Consider the following 10,349-nt stretch of genomic DNA (forward strand, 5'->3'; position numbering starts at 1 on the left):
CTGCTTACTGCGTGCAATCTGCTGCTGGGCAGGTGTGGAAGATGGAGACGGAGTTCCGTGCACCATTTCATTCCCATAGCTTCCAACCCTCTTCAGGCTTGCCCGGGTAGAGTGAAAGCACTAAGAGCAGCAGTCGGAACGCCTTGTTTCTTTGGTCATTTCAGTCTAGTGTTTACTCCCGGACACTTTGTTATACGCCCACGCAGCACCTCTTTCAGTGACTTCAAGACCAGCGGGAATCAGACCAGCAGGTAGACTACAAAATCAGGGTCAGTAGCAGACGCTCGGAATCTGTAGAGACAGGAAGCCTCTCGGGTGAAGACAGGCTGGGTGCTGACAGCACACTGTTGACAAGGGTGTGGGCCCCACAGCTGTCTTTCAGCACTGGCCACTATGGTAGCAGTGACCAGCTGCAGTCAACTCACAAGCACGCTGGCCCCTTACAGGGATTTGCATTAGCAGCCAGGCAAGACAGACTAGAACGTCTACAACTCTTGTCTTTTCATGCTTTTGTCCTAATTATTTTTCTCCTTGCTGTTGATTTTATTATTATTTGTTTTTAAATTTCGAACAACACTGTATGTTTTATTGCCCTGTTTGTTTTATATAATTATGTTTATGTAAAATTTTGTAATTATAACTCTCACTTCTTTCTGCTTTTTTCCTCTTTCCTCTCTCTGTTTTCTTTAATCTTGTGTCTTAGGGTTACAGTGCTGGAATGAATACTCCATAACCACAAACTTGGTGGAGGAAAGGGTTTGTTTGGCTTCTGTATCTGAAGGCACGGTCCAATAGAGGAAGTGAAGATAGGAACTTGAACAAGGAGGCAGAGGCCATGGAGGGAGCTGCTTACTGGCTTGCTCCTCAGGACTTGCTCAGCCTGCTTCCTTAGAGAATCCAGGACCACCAGCCCAAGGATGGCCCCATCCACAATGGGTGGGGCTTCTCCCCACCCATCAATCACAGAGAGAGCCCTACAGGCTGACTACTTACAACACAGTCTTCTGGAAGCATTTTCTCAATCGAGGCTCCCTCCTCTTGGGTGATTATAGATCCTGTTAAGATGATATAAACCTAGATAGAACACTCTGCTTATTATTTCTTTTTGCCGTTTCCTTGGACGCTTCATTATTTTATTCTTTTATTATTATTTTAATTTCTAATGAAAACATTTCATTTTCTCTTCACCTTTACCCTTCTTGTTTAGTTTGTTTGTTAGCAGCACTGAGGACTGAACCTAGGAGCCTACTTATGTTAGACAAACACTGTACAGGGAGCTATAGGCCAGCATTAGCCTTCTTACTTTTTAACTTCCTAGTTCACCCAAAGTTATTTTCCATTGTGTTGCTGACATGTTCAGTGCCTTTAATGGTTGTTTGTCACACTTCTGTTGGTATGGAGGTTGTGACAGTTCTTTGTGTCCTCTGTGAGCAGTTCTGTGAACTGAGATGTCAGGGGAAGGCTGATGACTAAGAAGGCCCGCCTTTAAGCCAGCAGAGAAACTGATCCCGACTGACATGCAAATTGTGACATACAGACACAGCAAATGTTAACACCAAGGCATAAGCTCCTCCAAAATTTCTTTTGCCTTTGTAAAACTTCAAAAACTGAACTCACATAAACAGAGTAGAGAATTAAAATTCTAATATGATCAATTACCTCAGGATTCAAATATATACGTGTGTGTGTGTGTGTGTGTGTGTGTGTGTGTGTGTGTGTGTGTAGAAGTGAAATCAAACTTTGAGTGACAAATTTTACAGTTTGGACAAGAAATTTAGAAAGTAAATAAAATTAGGACAGTAAGCAGTAAACTTAGACAAGAAAGCCTCGGTAAACCAAGGTGAAAACTCAACAAAACAAACAAACCATAGAGTAGACTGGGCAGAAGAAAAATTGCAAGAGACTGGAGACAAGACTAAGGATTGAACATATTCAGGTAGTCATAAAGGAGTAAAAAGCAACTCAAAGCACAACGTTTAAGACCACAATTAAGGGCACAATTAAGGGTCTCAGCATATGATGCTTTCTTGCAGAAATTGTATCAAATAAAGGCTGAAGGCATAGCTATGAAATAAAATTACAGCAGAAAGTACCCAAATCTAGAGAATGATGTGGACACCAAGTACAGAAAGTATCAATCCCCTCAAAGAAACATTATCAGAAAAGAACAATATTTCATAATAAAGTTGAAATGTCAGGAATAAAGAACTAATACTGAAAGTGGATAGATAAAAGCAAATTGTAGAAAACTACAGAAGCCAGGATAGCATGTAATCAAGTATCTTAAGCTACAAAAAATAAATAACTGCCAGCCCAGAATTACTATAAGTCCCAGCAAAGCTATCCTTTAAAATCAGAGAAGAAATAAAGGTTCTGAGCAGCTAATGCATGAGCAATAGATCAGAATTTCAGAAGGTATTAAAAGGAGTACTATTCATGGAGGAGTAAGGATTTTTCATCACACTCATGAGAGCTTAGAAAAGATTAACTCACTTAGACTATGATTTATAGACAAATTAGAACATGCATTTTAGTAATAACCTTAAATGTAAATAGTCTTAGCTATCCAATCAAAAATGATGCAGCTTAGTTGATTGAATTAGAAACCAAGATCAAACTGCTTTCTATAAAAGAAAATACTTCATTGGCAAAGTAAAAGTTAAAAAAAAAAAATGATTACTTCAAGGAGAGAGAATCCAAAAGAAAGCAGGTATCTTTCTTGTACTCAAACATACAAATTAGCAAATTTCAAGCCAAAATTAGTCATAGGAGAGGAAGAATGTCAATCCATATTAATAAGGGGGCAATCTTCCAAGAAGGTATTATATGTGTACCAAATGTTGACATCTTTGATCTTATAATACAGATAATTCTGGATGGGACAAGTAGGTACAATTACAAAACTATTTGGTGACTTCAAGAACCTATTTTTGTCAATAGGTAGTTCACCTAAACCAAAGCCCAAAAATCAACAGAGAAACTTTAGGGTTTGTAGGCACCTTGTCTGTGAACCTGTAATGGTGCCACACCCCTTTGGTGTGGCTTCAGGCAGACAGATGCAGAAAGAAGGAAGCTTGAGCCTGACCTTCTTTTGTTCAGCCTTTCTGGTGGGTCAGCCGATCCAGTAGGATGGGCAGAGAAATGCTCCCATGGTTCTTTGTGTTTTTCTGCGAAAGTTTCCCCCAATAAACACCCATTTATCGTTTATCTTGGGTCTACTGAAGTCATTATATCCTCACCTTCAAAGCTTGAAATGAACTATACATCAATCGGACTTAACAGACACCTACAGATTATTTTAACCATTGTGGAACATTCTGTTCTGACGCTCATGAAATTTTCTTTAATATATACCATATTTCGGTCATAAAACCAGTCCCGTAAAACAAGCAAAAAGAATTAAAATAATTTTCTTTATTATCAGGTAATAATGGACCATAGCAATAGATTGTAGGCAATCATTGGGAAGAAAAAAAACAGAAAATATGCAAATCTATGGAATTTGGCTGGTATACTTTGAATGGTCTATAGGTCACTGATGAAACTAGAAGAGAAATGTAAGAATTCCTAGCATCAACTGAAAATGAGAGCACAAATTACCAGAACCTATGGGATACAGAAAATGCAGTTCAAATGAAAGTGTATAGTTATGAGTGCCTGCATTAAGAAAATTGGTGTTCTGACATAAAGAACTATACACTTGGAAGTCCTAGAAAAGCATATGCATGCCACATGCAAAGCAGGAAAAGAAAAACAATAGGTCAGTGTGAAATAGTGAGTCAGAGTCTAAAAGAACATTTCAATGAATTGATGTCAGAAAGATTGGTTCACTGAAAATATAAGGAAAATAGACAGACTTGTAGTCAATGTAAAAAAGACCAAATGGGAACATGACAACAGATATCACCAAAAATCAAAATCAATAGAATTACTTTAAAGCTTATAGTCTAATAAATAGAAAATGTTAGAAGCAATTGACAAATTTCCGGACACACGTGCATACCAATAATAAAACAATTTAAGTTAAAACTTTACACATATCAATAAGACTGAAGAATAAAATCCTCCAAAAAGGAAACCCTAAGCATGAACTAATTCACTGAGGAATTCTTCCAAACCCTAGAGAAAAACTTACTTTCATGTCTCTCATACTGAAGAACCTATGACTAAAAAGAACACAGATACTAAGGAGAATATACTTCTATTACTTGTTAAATAGACATAGAATTAAACCAATTTCCAATGACCTACCATTATACCAATAGATAAAGTCGCCTCTCAGCCCATATCAGAAAAGCTTCTGTTTGAAGTATACGTGGTCAACAGTGAGCTTAACTGATTAGACTATAATAAAATATTGTAGAACACCCGGCCCTAAATGGACCATATCTACCACAGCCTCTACTCCAAGTGTTCAGGGATCACTGTAGAAAAGGAGACAGGAAGCATGTAAGAGCCAAAGGCCGCAGACAATTAGAAGGAAATAGTGTTTTCTGGACACAGCAAGACAGCTACACATGTGAACTCAGAGTTTGCAACACTATACACAAGATTTGTGCAACTTAAACCAGCATGGAAAATGGAGCTTGGCACAAGGTTATACCCACCCCCAGCCCAGGAGCAACTATCAATTCTTAGCTGCTGGGTTAGGAAGGGTCTGTTTTCTCTAAATGTGTAGCTCGCTGTCGATCAACCATGCTCCTGTAGAAGTGTGTACACCCAAGATATTTGTCTTTATTGAAAGGATAAAAGGAGATAACACTGAGTGGGAAGAGGGGAGGGATAATGGTTCTTAGAATACTTGAGGCCAGGAGAGTGAACATTATCAAAATACATCTGTGAAATTTCCTAAGAACTGATAAAAAAGAAGGTATGAAAAACAAACAAAATTTTAAAAATAGGATGGAAAAGAATGCTTTCAAAGTCATTTTAGAAAGTCAGAATTACTCTGAAAATGAAAAAAAAAAAAAAAAAAAGACACACACAGATGTCCTGAAGCAATTGGTTTGATGATCATAACTGCAAAAATCCTCAAAAAAGTCGTTGCACACCAAATTCTATAATACACGAGAACGAGAAGATTATACACCACAATTTAATTGGATCCCTTCCAGAGACACAAGGGTAGTTTAACACACACACATCAATGAGCACAAATCAGTACATGCATTATATAAAGGACAAAAGTCTCTTATTTTCAGCAAAATGCCAGGAAATTTTTAATAAATTGGCCTGTAAGGCCCAGTAGCTTTTCCAAACACCAGTAATGAACATACTGAGAAAGAAATCAGAAAAACACGCCTATTCATAAACCCTAAAAAACATGAATAAAATACCCAGGTATAAACCTAATCAAGAACGCAAAAGACCAGCACAGTAAAAACTGCAAAACACCAGGGAAGTAATTGAAGAACACAGTAGAAGCTGCAAATATCATTGGTCAGCAAAACTGATACTGTAAAAATATCCATATTGCCCAAAGCAATTCCCAAATGCAAGGTAAAGCTAGCCAAAACTCCAATAAGATTCTTCACAGAAATAGAAAAAGTCCTCAGTTTCTTGCGGAAGCATAAAAGACTCCGGAATACCTAAAACAATCATAAGCAAAACAGACAAGAAATGCTGGAGGTATTGCCAACCTGATTTCAAATTATCTTACAGAGCAACAGAAAAAAATTAACTCACTTTTGCACTGACCTCCAAACGCACCCAGGGACTAATGGGACAAAACAGAGTGCCCTGAATAAGCCATTGATTCTCGACAAAGGTGCCAAAAATACACAGTGTGAAAAGCCTCTTTAGCAAATGGTGCTGGGAAAACTAGATGTCTGCATGTCAAGGTCTGCAAATAGATCTCACCCTGTGCAAAAGTCAGTTCAAATGATTAATTGCCTTAATGTAACATACAAAAATCTGAAATTGCTAGAAGAGACCATAGATAAAAGAAGCGTAGGGAATAATCACAAATGACATTACATGAAATCAGAAGGCATTTGCATAGCAAAGGATACTAACAGTGAGAAGACAAAATATGGGGGGGGGGGGAAATCTCTGCTAGCTATTCCTATGACAGCAGATTAAGCTCCAGAATATATAAAGAACTAAAAATATTAAACATGAGGAAGACAAATAATTCAACAAGAAGTTCAAATGGCCAATACATGAAAATATGTTCAACATTCTTAGCCACAAGGGAAATGTAAATTAAAAATTCATTGATATTCTGTCATATTCCAGTCATAACAAAACTGGAAAAAATGTTGGGGGATACAAGAAGGAAGAAGCCTCGAGAAATATTGGAGTGAATTAAATTAACTCAGCCACTGTGGAAATCAGTATAGGAATTCTTAAACACACTAAAAATTAAACTACCATGTGACCCAGAGGCATCACCACTCTTGTGTGTGACCAAAGGACTCTAAGTCAGCATGTCAAAGAGACCCTACACATCACGCTTATTGTGGTATTTTCACAACAATCAATTGATGGAATCTGACTAAAAATTGTTTAGTGTGTGAAGAAAATACAGCTGGCATACATGATGTGTTATTGAACGTGGAGAAGAAAAGCAACATAGTGTTTGCAGAAGCAAAGGATATTGGAGATCACCATGTTAAGCAAAAGAAAGCAAGACTCAAAAGACAAATGTCATACCCTTTCTCACGAGTAGGATCCAGATTTTGTAGGAGGTATGAAAGTAGAAAGTTTCTATCTGGGAGGGTTAGAGGGATACAAGAAAGGGTTCTGGGAATGAACATGACTCACAAATATTATATGCATATTTGAAATATCACAATGAAATGGTTATTTTGTATGATTGATACATGTTAGAAATTTTAAACCCCTAAACAGCCTAAGCTCTGTGTTCCAAAACAGAGTCTTTAGAACAAAAGTTGGCTTACCATGTGCAAGACACACTCTTGCATTCAGATGACCTTGGTTTTCATGGTTCTGTGTGATTTCATTTCTTTGCATTTGCCTTGTGCTTCACAGAGCCCATATTTAAAATAGCTAATACTGCTGGGCATGGTCATGTATGCCTTTAATTCCAGCACCCAGGAGGCAGATACAGGCTGATCTCTGTGACTTTGAGGCCAGCCTGGTCTAGACAGTGAGTTAAAGTGAGACCCAGTCTCAAGAAGATTGTGTGTGATATAATTGTATGTGTGATATAATATACAGTAATATAGTTGTATTGTGATATAACATACACTAATTAAATAAACACTCAGTTACTCAGTCATTGTAATTTTTCCTTTCTGGCTTTCACCAGTTGGACTCCATTTTTGACAATGGTAATTTCGCCAGTCGTGTGAGGTGAGTTCACGCAGGTTTTCTGGAATAGAAGTGATGTACAGGAGAGGTCATTTCAGTTGTAAGTCACAAAATCTTCTCCATATATGATCAAATTCAGAAATTTAGACAAATGGTAACCCTCTTTTAAAAAATATCATATGAATTAGACCATTTGGATTTTTGTGTTAATTTTCTACTTTTATGTTTATCAATTTATTAAATTTTTTTTGGTTTTTCAAGACAGGGTTTCTCTGTATTGCTTTGGAGCCTGTCCTGGAACTCACTCTGTAGACCAGGCTGGCCTCAAACTCACAGAGATCCACCTGCCTCTGCATCCCGAGTGCTGGAATTAAAGGCGTGCGCCACCACTGCCCGGCTCCAATTTATTAATTTAAAAGTGTTTTTATAACTTATCCAGATCCTCACTCTTACAGAAGAGCTCATAGGTAATGTTCTTCTAATATTCACTCTAAATCTATAGTATCGATTATGTAGTCTCTGCAATCAATAAAAACATATTGTTTTAAGAATAATGAATCAGATACTTATGAGGCTACATAAAGGTTGAAAAGAAAATAATACTGGGGGGTAAGAGAAGAGGAGGGGATTGAAACAGGCCACAAAGGCTGGATAGTCTTGAAAATTCTGCAATGCAATAACGTTGAAAAGTATGATAGGGCATGATTGCTTGCAGGCCATTGCAGTGTGTGTGTGTGTGTGTGTGTGTGTGTGTGAGTATGTGAGAGTGTTTTTGTATCTGTGTGTGTGTGTCTGTGTGCACGTGTCTGTGTGTGTGTTGTGTGTGTGTGAGAGAGAGTATATGTGTGTGCATGTCTGTGTCTGTGTGTCTGTGTGTGTGTGTCTGTCTGTGTATCTGTGTATGTGTGTGTGTGTCTATGTGTATATGTGTGTGTGTCTGTGTGTGTTTGTGTGTATGTGTGTGTGTGTGTGTGTGTTACAGAGTAACCCAGAGCTATAGCAGGCTGATTTAATTTGTTTCGTTAGCAATGGCACAAACTATAAAATATGCATGTTCATATTCTAAATATGTATGCCTAGCGTAAATAAATAATTTATTATATAGTCTATAAATTATTTACTAAGCCATTCTAAATATATACACTATTTGCATTTTATTGAAAATAAAGGAGGTAGACCGATGATCTCTTAGGATTACAAAACAAAACAACAAAAATCAAAGGGAAAAATTCTGCAGTGCAGTCTTCTCTGTAAAAGAGGGTAAACTAGCATTGGAAAGACTCAAATGTGCTGAAGAAATACAAAAATCAGTCTTCCTTGTAGAAAATAACAATTTCACCCAAATGTTCAAGTGTGAATTAATCTGGATTTTGTTTTTTAAGTCTTCAAGCTAAGCCTTTGGATTAGAAAACTAGGAAGCACAGACAAAACCTTAAAAAGAAAGAAAGAAGGAACAAAAGAAAAAAGAAAGGAAAAGAAAATCCTTCAGTTTTTTTCAACACTTTCTGGCACTTCAAAGAAATAGATAAGACAACGTCCTGTGTGGCCTGGATGCTCAAGAAGACAGCTGTATAAACTGGTGCACTGTTTGGAGTCACTGCCATTTCCACACCCTCAGCAATGTCTGGGAAGAGGGTTGTTGCAGAATCCACTCACCTGTTCCTTCATCAGCATCATCCACTGGCTGGAGAAATGCTTCGGCCTCATTCCTTGGCAAGCCCAATTCTGAGTCAGAGCCATGGTGTTACATCTGTTCCCAGAATCAAGCACAGAACCGTGGCTCATGCTCTCCGGCATACAGGCCTGGCGCTCTCTCGCTCTCTCGCTCTCTCGCTCTCTCTCTCCATATGTATGTATGTATGTATGTATATATATATATATATATATATATATATATATATGTTACTAAATTATTTCCCACCTAACTGGGGTTCAGGGTTTAACATTCTTACAGCTTTTGTCCCCTATAGTCTCACTGCGTAGCCTAAGATGTGTCTGGAACTCATCATGTAGATCAGGCTGGCCTTAAACTCACAGAGCTCTGCCTGCTTCTGCCTGTGTAGTACTGGGACTAAATGTGTGTGTCGCCATGAACCCGTTCCTCATGGCCTTTGATAATTTCATTTCCCTCTTAATGATCACTGATCTGCCAGAGTTCAAGTGCCAATATTTTGTTTTAAGGTAGTGTCTTTTGTTCTCTTTTGTGTTTTTATGTATATTCTGAATATTATACAGAGGGAACCCATTACTTTGGTAACCATAAAAATAATATTAAAGTACAAAGGAACAGCTCAGAAATCCTCTGGCTTTCTTCTGTGAAGCATTTTCTTCCCACAGGTAAGCCATAAGGAATTGTTCTGTTTGTTGTTCTGATTCCCATCAAGTTCCTTCCTTCCTTCTCTTCCTTCCTTCCTTCCCTTCCTCCTTCCTTCCTTCTCTTCCTTCCTTCTCTTCCTTATCTTCCTTCTCTTCCTTCCTTCCTTCTCTTCCTTCCTTCTCTTCCTCCTTCCTTCTCTTCCTTCCTTCTCTTCCTCCTTCCTTCTCTTCCTTCCTCCTTCCTTCCTTCTCTTTCTTCCTTCTTTTCTTCCTTCTCTTCCTTCCTTCCTTCCTTCCTCCTTCCCTCCTTCTCTTCCTTCTTTCCTCATACATTGACTACCTTTCTCCTGGGACCATTCATATTTAGTTATATGGCTGTCCTACAATACTCACAATGCCTTCTTTTGTAAGGTCCTCAACACGTTGTGCTGTCTCTGTTTATTTGGGCTGTGTGCGCTGTGATGGTTTTCTTCAGCACTTCCCTTTCTCATTAACACTGCACCTCATGGTGCTCGGGCCACTGCTGGCTCCCAGTTAGGTCTTTTTAATAGATGTGTGATCGTGGCCATGGTTTTCCTGTTGCAGCACTGGAGACAAGAAGCCATGACAGGGACAAGGCTCTTTTGTGTCTCTGACACTCTTCCCTGTGACTAAATGGCCAGTGGCATTGTTCCCTTGTTGTAACCCTGAGTTACTAATAGAGGGGAGCTGTCAGGAAGCCACAGAAGCCTCAGGGACATCACACATAGGCGCCTGTC

This window comes from Phodopus roborovskii, unplaced genomic scaffold (assembly GCF_943737965.1).
Source record: "Phodopus roborovskii unplaced genomic scaffold, PHOROB, whole genome shotgun sequence".
NCBI classification, from domain to species: domain Eukaryota; kingdom Metazoa; phylum Chordata; class Mammalia; order Rodentia; family Cricetidae; genus Phodopus; species Phodopus roborovskii.